The sequence below is a fragment of the Mytilus edulis genome, chromosome 9 (genome assembly GCF_963676685.1).
Source record: "Mytilus edulis chromosome 9, xbMytEdul2.2, whole genome shotgun sequence".
NCBI lineage: Eukaryota > Metazoa > Mollusca > Bivalvia > Mytilida > Mytilidae > Mytilus > Mytilus edulis.
This window is the reverse complement of record NC_092352.1, coordinates 77659907-77674509: the sequence shown is the minus strand read 5'-3', so window position 1 is coordinate 77674509 and position 14603 is coordinate 77659907. Positions and strand designations below refer to the sequence as shown.

At 32.9% G+C, this 14603-nt stretch overlaps 1 long non-coding RNA gene across 1 annotated transcript; it reads left to right on the top strand.

Annotated features, from left to right (window-relative positions):
- Window positions 1-771: 771 nt before the first annotated feature.
- LOC139489107 (uncharacterized) lies at window positions 772-4728 on the top strand. Its single transcript, XR_011656147.1, has 3 exons — window positions 772-886; window positions 2188-2263; window positions 4349-4728. It is a non-coding gene; the product is annotated as an uncharacterized lncRNA (long non-coding RNA).
- Window positions 4729-14603: the final 9875 nt, after the last annotated feature.

The window sequence follows — 14603 nt, the reverse complement described above, 5'->3', positions numbered from 1 at the left end:
TTGTAGGAATATATTATTTCTTCACATGCTTCAGGAGATATTGTAACAACAAAAATATACGTCTTTGCCTCATCTATTCTTAACACCTTACACAATAAATGTATTCTTGAAACACAGACAAATTGCCGAGGGAATACATTGGTTAAAAGAGAGACGAAATATACAAAATGGATATCCAAACTCGAAAAAAAGACTTACGATACTATGTCAGAAAAACAAAAATCGATAGTAAAACAAACTGTATACACAGCTCAACATAGAATTCTAGATACTGATCAACATAGACCAAACGAAAAACCAGGATTAGTTTCAAAGACCCAGTATCATTATTTTCATCACAATTATAACGTATGGAACATATTTTTAACATAATCCAAATTACTCAAGTAGCTTGCTAAAAAAAAGTCACATAAAACGGAAAGTTTTTTTTTATCAAAGGGCAAATTCAAATGCCCAAACACAGGTACAAAAGTGTTGAACTTCATTATGTCTAATATGAATTTGGTTTTATATAAGACAAAATTAAAGTTTATAACAAGCAATGTTTATAACCAAATTCAAATACTTGGCTAACATCAGGGTTTAGTTCTCATTTGATACAGTATTGAAATATATACATCATGTATGTGTCATTAAATATTAATTATGTTATTAAGTGTTATTAAACTTTTGACTTCTGTCAAACCATGACTAATAACCAATCATGGTACGTTTAAATAAACACTAAATACATGTCACATGTTTCAAAAGTCTAATAACACCTAATAACATAATTAATATTTAATGACATATACATGATGTATATATTTCAAAATAACTGAATATTTGACATTGTATGGGAATGCTAATTATTGAAACATTCATTTGGTATTCAAAAACGAATCAGGTAAAGAATATCTTTTTTTTGATAAGATCAATTTCACAAGTTATCAATACGCTTCATTTAACTTGTTTATGTTTATTTAAAAAAAATCATGGAAATTATGCTGATCATCATTGACAAATCTCATTATATCACATTCTATACGTGTACTGTTAAATGTAATAGTGTTCATAATTGTAGTATTCCTCTTACTTTGAACACATTGTCAAGTGTTAATTAAAATATTCGGCTTTTTTTCCTTAGGTTGAGATTATTGATCAAACAGCATGTTTTAAATTGAGACAATCATTGTAGACAATTGATGGATTCACTACCATTTTAAGTCATTTTCGGTAAAAGAGAGGCGAAAGCTACCCGAGGGACACTCAAAGTCATAAGTCGAAAATAAAGTGAAAACGCCATGGCTAAAATAGAAAAAGACAAACAGACAGACAATATTTACAGTAAACACAACATAGAAAACTAAAGACAGAAGAACACGAGCCCCTTAAATAACCTGGTGGAACATGCAGGTGGTACGGAAGGGTAATCAAATACTGCTGCACTTGTATCAACAGTCATGTGGCAACCGTCGCTATGAGATTTTCATATCACTTTCAAGTATGTACAAAATAATAACAGAAAAGACATACACTATACAAATGACAAATGCTGCATTATAAGCTACCGATATAATATAGGCACATACATTTGTACTTATGTGTCGGGGTTTAACTTGATATCTGGCACCAGACTCTCTATTTAAAATGGGACAGTGGTAAAACGTTACAACATAAGAACAAACTATAAAATCAGTTGAACTGGACTTAACTTTCAGATAGATACATAGCAGAATAAATTCAAATAAAAAACAGGCGTGGCAGTCTATCTATAAATCTAAAGAACAAAATAATAAAAATGTATAATTTCAAAGTACTTGAAGTAACTGACAGCTAGTTTAAACCAAATAACCACTTTGAAATAAATAATTCATATAAGATTTAATTATCATTCAGTAAAACTCAATCATCAAATGGATTAATTGAAAAAGTGTGACTAAAGGTCTGAAACAAAATATGACCTTACGCAATTCCAAGATATATTACCTACAGATTGTAGAGGTATTTTTGTGAATTTGTATATATACCAATTGCAATTATATTTGGTTTGATTTTAATTTAATTTAAAAAAAAATCAGTATTTGTACGGCAACCAATTAAAACAATATTCAAAGATCTGTTAACACTGTCGAAATGGTAACTTTTTTAAACAAGATTATTAACACGGTAGTAGAATAATTGGTAGCATCCAATCATTTTCTTCAGGAAAAAATGGCCACTTGCAAAGGAACCTTTACTGCTCTATTGATGTGTTTTGCATTGATAAAGAGTACACAAGCAGGTAAGTCAATATACTAATTAACTTAAAAATGACATTTTTCGTGATGCTATTATTTCAAAGGTTAAGTACGCCGTTTAATAGTACCAAAAACCCTACTCAACGTAAATCGATAATATAACCTTGGATTATTCCGCTAATTCGAGATGTGACGATTGATATTCGTACATTTTCTGCCAAACTTTGTAAATGATATTTCTTAACACCTGTTTTCTTCTCTATGTTTGTACAAAACGTTTTCTGAATTTAAACCGGTGACCTTGTGTTTATTTTGATTTTATTTAAATGCACTTGAGTATTTTGTGCCGTGTATAAATACATCATATTAAATATTTTACTTTACTTTGCGTCAAAATAAAAATTAGACTGCTGTTCGTTAAATTTGATCGCGAAAATAATGATTGTGTTAGCCTTCGTGAAAAAGAAAGAAAATAGTTACATAGATATATATATATATATATATATATACTTTAAAGTCAATATTCAAAATCTTTATCACTGTATATATGTAATATACTTCATGATATTATCTGTTATGATCTTGCACTGTAACAAAACCTACTGCAATGGTATATTCATCACACAAAGATGCATACATGTTCTGGAAAAGATAGCTTTTAATCAAGGTTAGCAAACCTTTGGTAATGATATACTAAATCCTGTTAGGGGATGTACATGTTGTAGATCATTTGCTTTTAATCCAGTAATTGAGTCATGACTCTAACGCTAAATATCTAATAATGCATTCATTAGACATTTCGGAAGAGAGTTTAGAACTGAACCATACCTTGTGAAATTCGACTTAACAAAAAAGTGATTTTTTTTTATGGAAAAAATGTAGTTCTTTTATAAATACCCAATGAGTTAAGTCGACCACTATGTGATGCCTAGACCGGTAAAAATGTTTACACCTTGTGTATCATAACAAGGCTTCAAAAAAGGAAATTGGAATAGTGTGTATAAATTTGGATGTGATTCAAGTTGCTGCAGTTAGTCCAAATAAAAATGATTGTTATGTAAATACATTTATGTGTACCTGTATTTGCATATTTCCGGTATCATACATGCAGCGATGATATAATTATTTTAATATAAGCAATGACCGAGATATATAATTGTACACTTTGCAAATTCCGAACTTCAAAGTATTCACTTCCAATAGAAAAGGAGAAATTGTATAATATTGACAGAAGTACATGACAGTGTTTTATAAGCCAGAATGGAGATGTCGAAGACGAATATCACTATATGTGTGTTAGTCCGGCTTTAGAAGATGAAAGGAATGATTTATGAATAAGTAGACATGATGGCCTTCGGCTGTTGTCTGCTCTATGGTCGGGTTGTTGTCGCTTTGACACATTCCCCATTATTGATTTGTAAATAAGTCGACATGATGGCCTTCTGCTGTTGTCTGCTCTATGGTCGGGTTGTTGTCGCTTTGACACATTCCCCATTATTGATTTGTAAATAAGTCGACATGATGGCCATCGGCTGTTGTCTGCTCTATGGTCGGGTTGTTGTCGCTTTGGCACATTCCCCATTATTGATTTGTAAATAAGTCGACATGATGGCCTTCTGCTGTTGTCGCTTTGACACATTCCCCATTATTGATTTATAAATAAGTAGACATGGTTGCCATCGGCTGTTGTCTGCTCTATGGTCGGGTTGTTGTCGCTTTGACACATTCCCCATTTCCTTTCTCTTTTTTATGATGTTTTAAAATTCAACACACTGTTAAACTAAACAAAAAAATAAAGACACTCCGACAGCTTTGCTATTTCATATGATGTATCAATAGTTAAATTACTCCATCTTCACAACCATACTTTCAACATATTTAAACACTAAAACATTTCTTTAAACAAATCTAATTACTTCATTTTTGTGGATATATTTTCATATTTCTATATTCTTATCTTTTCGTTTATTTTATTTCATTTATTTTATGATATCACATCTAATATCATGTATGCATGTTTTTAACTTCTCTGTAACCTTTGTACTTTCATGGTTTAATTATCAGAATAAAAAATCGATCAATATATCTGTTTATTTACCATATAATATTGATTTGTTTAAATTTTGAAGATTTGTGTGGAAATGTAATTTATAGTCCAGCTTACAAAACCTGCTGTAATGGTGTATTAAGTCATGAATGGAAGGGTTCGTGCTGTGGAACAGTAGCGTACGATCGAGCTTACAAAACCTGCTGCGATGGTGTATAAAGTCATGAATGGAAGGGTTCGTGCTGTGGAACAGTAGCGTACGATCGAGCTTACAAAACCTGCTGCAATGGTGTTTTAAGTCATGAATGGAAGGGTTCGTGCTGTGGAACAGTCGCGTACGATCGAGCTTACAAAACCTGCTGCAATGGTGTTTTAAATCAAGAATGGGGGGGTTCGTGCTGTGGCACAGTAGCTTATGATCGAGCTTACAACAAATGCTGCAATGGTGTTTTAAATCGTACATGGGAGCGTTCATGCTGTGGAACAGTAGCATATAATCCAGCTTTTAAAAGATGTTGCAATGGCGTGTTATGCTAGGCAAGACTCCCTATATTTTAGTTATTTTGTCTGCAAGTGTAAGGTCAACCAGTATAGATTTTGGAGATTTTTTTTCTAAATAGGTAGACGATATATTGTTTTTAGTGAAAACCTAAAAACTCAAGATGATATTTATATTTTATTATCTTATTATTGTATTTTATAAGAAGTAGGCTTGAGAGAATACTTTTTATGTTACTCTACAACATAAATGTCATTAATATATGGGTGTCACGACAGGAGCAATTAATGACGAAATCTTCTGTAGCTCCTGGGATCTTCATTGCGTTTTAAGAAGTGTTGTTGTGTAATCTTTAGGAGGAATATGAGAGTGTTTTGTAGACGATTGATTTGTATTTACTCTTTTAACAAGGAAGATTTGGAGGGAATGTGATTTTGTTTTATAGTATTATTGGAACATTTCTATGATTTGAGTTGTCATTCGATCTTCTGAGTTGTGCATGTTAAACACTGTACTGCAAAAATGGTCTGTTTCCAAATGGTAAAGCCATTCTTTACCTCTTCATATATATTATTATAATCAATGATATTTCAATAGAAATCTTCTAATGACATTTACTGGTAGTATCAACATGTTTTTGGCTTTGGAAATATATATCAGTGAACAAGAATATATCTGTATATGTTTGTGTGAGGATTTGATAAAATTGAGGATGAAAACGGGGAATTTTTCTAAAATACAACAACGCGACCACAGGGCAGAAAACAGCACAATGCCATAAGTAGGTCTTCAACTCAGCCAGAAGGTCCGGCACCCAGGTGCGATCTTCATCTAGCCCAAAAAACATGTGCACTAAGTCAGTGAAAATGGGTACCAAACTCAACTCCGAAACATATAAATGAAAGAAACCTTAAAAAAGACTCAAAAACTAACAGAGTCAGTCCAGAGGATCCTGACTGGAAAGGTGCAAGAATAAGTCGGGGTTAAACATGTTTTTTTGTATATCTCAACCGTCGCCCTATACCACTGGCCAATGTATGTTAACAAGTCAAAGATTATTTTGGGGTGAGAGACATACAACAAGCACAATACCCGTATGATTAATGATGAGTCAACTATCTACCTGAGTTCAAATGGGGTGGATGTAAGCAATTATTTACTATCGTACGGCCCGAAACACCAAAACCCTGTACTTTGCTTTGCTATAACAGGTCCTGACAAGACAAAGGTGATACCATTAAAACGAAAAAACTAACGGCATAATTCATAACAAAAGAATTTTCGAAATACAAAAATTGAAAACATAAACCTAAGACAACCATTTAACTACATGCTTTTGACTTAGGTTATGCACGCACAGGATGCAGATGCATAGGGTTAAATTTAGGTCAGTTGTGTAACATTAAAATATAATAACAAATGAAAACGTTAGTTGCAGTTAGCTTCACTCAACAGATCGGTATTTATCAAGTCAGTACTCGAAGTTGTTTCAGACACAGTCAAAGAGTCAAAATTGGAAAGTTTTCAATGTAATATTGACGAGTTTATATGATTATCCTTAAGTTTTTCATACAAATTTAAACATCTTTTTATATTGAAAACGGTGTTAAATTTTGCTATTTTGAAGTCATTTGGATGCAAAATAATTATGAATTTATATATTTTTGTATGTAAAAACACCGCAGTCCCTTTAAATTATCTAAAAATATATAATGTGTAACAGACAATTTACAACTTTAGTTAAATCCATATATTGTGATCTTCCACTAAATTCTTGACGTTTAACATGTTTTTAAAGCCGTAAACAATTTGCCGTCCTTATATTCATTATGTCTATTCCATAACTTCGATCAGTACTGTAACAACACACCATATGATCAAACAATCAAAAACCAAAATCAGTTGAAAAGCATTAGAGGGCATCAGCTAACAAAACACAATAAGACGTTTCATTATTAGCATTATATGTTACGAAAACAAGTCATATTTCAAAACTGTAAACAAAATCGATATCGATCACAAATCGGGCAACATTTCAACATTGGTGATACAGACTGGCACCAAGAAGGGAATATATTGCTGATCTAGGTACAGACATGTACTAGGTGGAAAGCTTAGTAACAAACATGTCGAACGATAACTAGTAATTGTTCACATATTTGTCCTCTGGTCTGTTCGTTATTTTCTCATTACAAAAACAAATGTGTCTATCCAAACACACCTCATTATATTGATATTGAAACAGACTAATCAGAACTCAAAAAATCATTTTTTTTACAGATTCAAGCAAAAGGTTTTGTATAATGACCTTTGACTCATCCAATATATACAGAACACCAACAAACACTTTAAAAAAAACTCAATAAACCATAAATACGTTTCAATCTTAGTATTGTATGATAATGAAACGGCTACTATTAAAACAAAATATTATGAAACCAGATGTTATATTATTCGGCAATAACATACCATAAGTATGAAGACATTTGCAAATTGGTTGATGTAGACTAGCACCATAGAATGGATATGTATTTGATACAGATACACATATGAAGTTAGCTAGATAAGTAACATTTATGTCGAAGGGTAAACTGTAATGGTATTTGTCCTCTGGTTTGTTTGGTTATTTGTTTCATCTGTGAAATCACATTTCATTATTTTGATATCAGTTATATACAAACTGATCCTATAGTGAATATGCAGAACAAACTTCATGACGTCATGAATGAAACTGTATGACAAAAGATAGCCGTAAAAAAATTGTAGAATGGTAATTTATGAATAGAACTAAATTTTTGAGTTTTTATGATGAGTTTGATTTTCTTAGTATTCTGAAATATTTACACAAAGGTCGTTTTGTTGGTCATTTTGATAAGTTGTATCTTTTCATTTGAAGATGATAAAAGGTAATACAGCAGTTGTTTTCGAAGAAAAATAAAAACACTGTTTCCACATATTCTATTATATTACAGTATGATTTATATGATTGGTTTCTGGTCTGAAAATTTCCTTTTCATACATCATTGAACTGAATTTTAATGTGCGTATTGTTATGCGTTTACTTTTCTACATTGGTTAGAGGTATAGGGGGAGGGTTGCGATCTCACAAACATGCTTAACCCCGCCGCATTTTTGCGCCTGTCCCAAGTCAGGAGCCTCTGGCCTTTGTTAGTCTTGTATTATTTTAATTTTGGTTTCTTGTGTACAATTTGGGAATTAGTATGGCGTTTATTACCACTGGACTGGTATATATTTGTTTAGGGGTCAGCTGAGAGACGCCTCCGGGTGCGGGTATTTCTCGCTGCATTGAAGACCTGTTGGTGACCCTCTGCTGTTGTTTTTTATTTGGTCGGGTTGTTGTCTCTTTGACACATTCCCCATTTCCATTCGCAATTTTATCATGTACATCTCTGTAAAGATAAACAAGAGTGCATTACTTGTCAGTGTCATTGCAAACTAATGAAGGTTAAGATTAATATTACTATTCGTACGAAATGCATGTAACATTCGACAACGTTGTTGGATGTCCATTTCTGATGATTTTTTTAACCAATCATTGAACATGAGCTTAGTGCACAGTTCGGAAAATATAACTATAAATTAAGTATAACAAATTACAAAACTCCTAGACATAATCAAAAAGGTCAACTCCATAAAAACTCGTTATCAGTCAAAAATCAAATGTTGTCAGTCAAAAATTAAATGTTATCAATAACAGAACGAGTGAGAACCAACCGTCATATTTCGACCTCAGTACATGCATTTTCAGAAGAAAATTGGGGGTTAAACCCGGACTTAAAGCTACAAGCTTAACCTCCAATTTTACTGACAGTATTTAAATTGGTTGTTTCTGTAAGGAATCACTAAGTAATAAATGTAGTGAGTTCTTCTTAGCTCGTTAATTCGTTAATGCCCCCCCTCCCCCCACATCCTGAAATTTCTTGATCCTCCACGGAGTGTGTTTCATGACAAAAGGCATATTAATTTACATCGAAACAGTGCAAACAAAACAATCAAAACCGTTGGTAAATTAAATGAAGAGATATCTCAAAAAATAATGAACGCAAAATTACGATAATACTTAGGGAACTTTCTGGAAAGTACGCGCAGCATTTTATGAAAAAATACAGTGAGGTACCATTCTGTATTCACTTTAGAATCATAAACTATCTGCACCTGAGAAGATTTTAAATTTATTCGACATCACCTATATTCATAGTGATACTGGATACAAACAATCTTTAGCTACACCGTTTTTTTCTTGCGTGATTGAACTGGTGTCTTTTTGACGATTACCTAAATTTGAGAATGGAAATGGGGAATGTGTTTCAAAAAGACAACAACACAACATTTCTTTCAATGTTAAGAACGTATATATGCTCTCACCAACCAAGGTCTAAAATTAACCTAGAAATGATTGTTCGTACAATTATCTTATTATATAAAATTGAGAATGGAAATGGGGAATGTGTCAAAGAGACAACAACCCGACCATAGGAAGACAACAGCAGAAGGTCACCAACAGGTCTTTAATGCAGCGAGACGTTCCCTCACCCGGAGGCGTCCTTAAGCTGGCCCATAAACAAATATATTTGAATTTAAGTACATAGACTTAAATTCAGTTATCGCTGGGGCCACTGATGGTTTGTGTTTCATGTTTTTAGATTTACCTAACATGAGTGACGTTATATATTGTGACGTAATTTAGTCCTTTTTAGGATTTCATCGCAGCAAGCAAGCTGTTTAAATTTCTTAAGCGGAAAAATTCAAAACCCGCCCTCCCACTCCTTTTTTTTTTGTGTGTACGATACTGCTCTCTTGTATTTATGTCAGAAGATGTAAACAAAGAAGAAAAACAAAATGACAATAATGCATGAATAACATCAGACTAATAGCAGTTAACTGACATGCCAGCTCCAGACTTCAATTTAACTGATTGAAAGATTATGTCTTCATCATATGAATATCAGGCACAATCCTTCCGGGAGGGGTTTAGTAACATACCATCATAACATATATGAGAAGAACATGCCAACAACTGGTTTTTTGATAAATGTGTTTAGTTCCGATGCAAAGACTCTAAAAGTGAATCAATATTAACGCCAAAATATGCAATCTTTAATGACCTGACAACAGTATCGTAACTATATCTCTTTTTAAAAGGTCTTATTAAAGGTTTTGTTAGCTTCTGAGGTGAATACTGACATTTTTGTGCTTGATAAAGAATATTTCCATAAAATATCGGATGCGAAATACCTGAACGTTTAAGAAGTCTGCATGTTGAGCTATATTTACGAATGATGTCCTTATACCGATGTTTAATTTAGTAAATGTTTTGACTAGTTTGTGATATATATGCATATTCTTTTATAATTCAATGGGTGTTTGGTGCTCACTATTTGTCTATTCTACATTGGCTTGAGGTATATGTGTATGGTTGAGAACTCCAAAACATTAGTAACCAGCCGCATTTTTGCAACTGTCCCAAGTTTTTTTCATTTGTATGTTATGGTGTTAACTGTGGCGTCCATGTCGTTGAACACTTATTGTTTAGGGGCCAGCAGAAGCACTTTGCAGATGCGAAATTTTCTCGCTGCGTTGACGACATGTTTGTGGTTTTGTGGGTTTTTTTCTTCTCATTGGTCGGTTGTTGTTACTTTGACAATCATCTGTCTTAAAAAGCATCTGTATATAAAAGTATATTGCAGCAGTTTTGTTATCAGGTTTGAATGTATATATATGCAATATTGATATCAAGTGTATTTATTTTTATATATATAGTTCGTTCTTTTGTTGTACTGTTACACCACTGTCCAAGGTTAGGGGAGGGTTGGGATCCCGTTAACATGTTTAACCCCGCCACATTCTGTATGTATGTGCCTGTCTAAAGTCAGGAGCCTGTAACTCAGTGGTTGTCGTTTGTTTATGTGTTACATATTTGTTTTTTGTTCATTTTTTGTACATAATTTAGGCCGTTAGTTCTCTCGTTTGAATTGTTTTACATTGTCGTTTCGGGGCCTTTTATAGCTGACTGTGCAGTATGGGCTTTGCTCATTGTTGAGGGCCGTACGGTGACCTATAGTTGTTAGTTTCTGTATCAGTTGGTCTCTGGTGGAGAGTTGTCTCATTGGCAATTATACCACATCTTCTTTTTTATATTAAATAGCCTACTCAACTTCTTATATGTAACCATATTACGTAAATGACGAACATTAAAATATCATTTAAAGATTACTCTTGCCACATTATCAAATATAACCAACCTTAGACTAGTTGCAATAAGCAACACAACGGTTTCAATGAATATGTCAGAAAACCCTTAATCTCTCAGAGCACCTGCTTTCGTTTCTAATATGTTATGGAGTTCGTATTCCCTGATTTGAAATTTTCTGTGCATTGTTTTGTGTAGTTTGGTTCCATTCTTTGCGATTTGGTTTTTCTGAAGCTTAGTCTTTTTTTCCATTTACGGTGTTTGATTTTGCCCATGAATTTCAAGCAACGGAACTGATAATGTTTAGTTCTTAAACAAGGATGTGACATACATTTTGTAAATGATTACTATGCACAAGACCATAATTTGAGCGGTTTTAAGCAACTTTTGATGATCAACATACGGCGCAAAACATTCAATTGATTTGAATGGTAATTATTGGTTCTTAATGAATTAGACATTCAACGACAAATGTAGTTATAATCAGTTTTAATCAAAATAACCAGGAACCCTAACGTGGACGTTCTTGCTGTCATGTCGCGTACATATTTATGTATGTTAAAAGTAAAATCACTAAAATACCGAACTCTGAGGACATTCAAAACGAAGAGTTCCTAACCAATGGCAAAAAGGATGTTATTGGTAAACCTACCCGATCGGCAACAGTATCGAAGTATCGATTTTACAGTTGATCCAAAAGTGGTGCTTAAAAATGTTTATCATCTCCGTTTGGTTTTCATTAATTGTCCTTGTCTTGAAGCAACATCATCAAAAAGAAATGGACGGGAGTATGTTATTTTGTTTATCTCTAAAGTAACTGTACATAGAAATAAGAAGGTGAGGCATGCGTGCATACGAGACAACTCTCTATCAAAGTCAAAATATGTAATAAGTAATAAAATTAACGGTACCAATTTTCTTGCACCAGATGCGCATTTCGACAATACATGTCTCTTCAGTGATGCTCGTGGCCAAAATATTTGAAATCCAAAGCTTATATAAAAGATGAAGAGCTATAAGCGAAAAGTTTCAAAAAGTATAGCCAAATCCGTGAAAGGAATCAGAGCTTTGCATGAGGGAGATACATTCACCTATTACATGACAAAGTACGGTCTTAAACACGGAGCCTTGGCTAACACCAAACAGCAAGCTATAAGGGGCTCTAACATGACTAATGTAAAACAGAAAAACTTACTGGCTAATCTATAGAAAAAAACGAGAAACTAAAAACACTTATAAACCACATCAACAAACGACAACCACACAAATTATTCAGACTTACGTAAATGGAGAATACCACAACTTGGAACAAACAAGTTGGAACCAGTATTCGCTGCTCAAAGTTTAGCAAATACTGGACAAATTTCATAATGCAGAAAACAAACCAAACTGCACTAGAACCCCAGACAAAACGATGTTTTGTCTAGGAATAAACAGACACCAATTTGTGGAATTTTATTTCCATGTTCTGTCGTTGTCAGTAGAAAAAAGTTTGCGTTAAGTATATGAACAAATAAACCAATTTAGTTAGATACGTTAGACTAAAACTTAAGATTGAATTAACCCGAATACGTTACTTCATTTGCTTGAAGAGGTGACATATGAATAGTTTTTATTCAGTTTACTCAATTATTTGTACCAATGAAATTACACATATTCCTGGTTAAATGATTGCTGCATATATACAAGAAAATCTATTAATGGTTTAACTGCAATTTTCCCTGAATACAATAGTTTTAAATCGAAAAAGATGTTAACTAATACCATGAAAAAAGGCATTCGCATGGTAAATTATTTGAGGCAGACCTTCAGCAAACATGCAGCAGAAATATATATATTCTATTTTAAATCATTCTTGGGTCTTTCTGCATGAATGCTGCCTGCAGATGCACATTAAATGATTGATATGGATGTTTTTTTAGGGAGATATTGAGGTATGAAGCACGAAATCATGAAACGTAATATTAAGGCGTGAATATCAAATTGTTAGAAAAAATCAAAAAGTGAAAATAGCCAAAATTTAAAGGTCGTTAAAAATACTTTTCCATCATTCCTTCTGTCATGTTTTTTTACACATTCTGTTTTCGTAAATTTCAATTTTTCCTGTAAATCCGCGTAATAGATGTTTATATCGTTCATGCTAAAACAATATACACTGAAACACCGTACGTCTGGTGACATTCACTAGATATATACATTTAAAGGGATCTGTCGTTTTCAAATTAAAAAGGAATTATTCATTGGCAAGTCCATGCTGTTATGTCTTCGTTCGTTGACTTTAGGTGACGATGCGTTAGTAGTTAGTAATCAAAGGTAACAGGCTTATAATTTAATACGCCAGACGTGCGTTTCGTAACATAAGACTCATCAGTGACGCTCAGATCAAAATAGGTATAAAGCCAAACAAGTAAAAAGTTGAAGGGCATTGAGGGCACAAAATTCCAAAACGTTGTGCCAAATACGGCTGAGGAAATCTATATCTGGGATAAGAAAATCCTTAGTATATCGAAAAAATTCATACTTTTGAAGACAGGAAATTTATAAAAATGACCATATAACCTATATGTATGTCAACATCGAAGTGCTGACTACTGGTCTGATGATACCTTCGGAGACTAAACTTCCACCCGCAGTGACATCGACCCGGTGGTGTGAATAGTTATCAAAGGTACCAGGTTTGGTTTGTCATTTTTGGGGGACAAAATAGTTAAATCTATTACGACCAAATCATGCAAAGCTGTAAGTAAGATTAAACAGTCATATTATGTACCAACTAGTCATACCATTCATACAAATATATATTTTTAGAACGTTTTCTTAAAATGATACATTAAAAGAAACGTTTCAATTAATATGGATATAAAATTACTCTTATTGATCAATTGAACACCACTTAGTTGTGACGCAAAGAATATTTACAGAGATCCTATTGAAAAGTAATACAACTCCTCAGTCATTTGTTTTCTATGTTGTGTTTCGTATACTGTTATTGTTACAAAGAAATCCAATTTTAGCATCGAAACTTTACATAGAAGCGTGAATATGAAATTGTAAGATAAAAAATAGCGTAGAATGTCAAAAAGATCAACAACATTTATCTTCTTCTGCAATTGATACACTGCAAGATACATAATTTGTTCAGCGTAACGACGTGACAACTCCCAAGACAATTAATGCTTCTGAAGTTGATTGTTAGACATCTTAATAGTCATGGATGACGTTATTTTCAGAGAACGCTCTTACTTTTGGTGCCAATGATTATGTAAGTTATGCATAAAATAATAATCATAATAGTAATATTTATTAAGGTAAAGACAATATTTATACATAACATTATGAAAGTTAGAAACTTAGCTAAATGCATCTTAAAGATATGTTAATGGTTGTGACTTAAGGTTCATAATGCTTAAAGTAAAGGGTGACCCATGAAAGCAAAAAGGCTTATTTCTAATGTGGTCCTGATTGTTAAACATCTTAATAGTCACAAGGATGACGTTATTTTCAGAGACCACTCTTTCGTTGGCGACAATGAATATGTAAGTTCAGCATAAAATAATGATATTAATAGTAATGATTATGCAGGTAAAGACAATATTTATACATAACATTATGAAAGTTAGATACGTA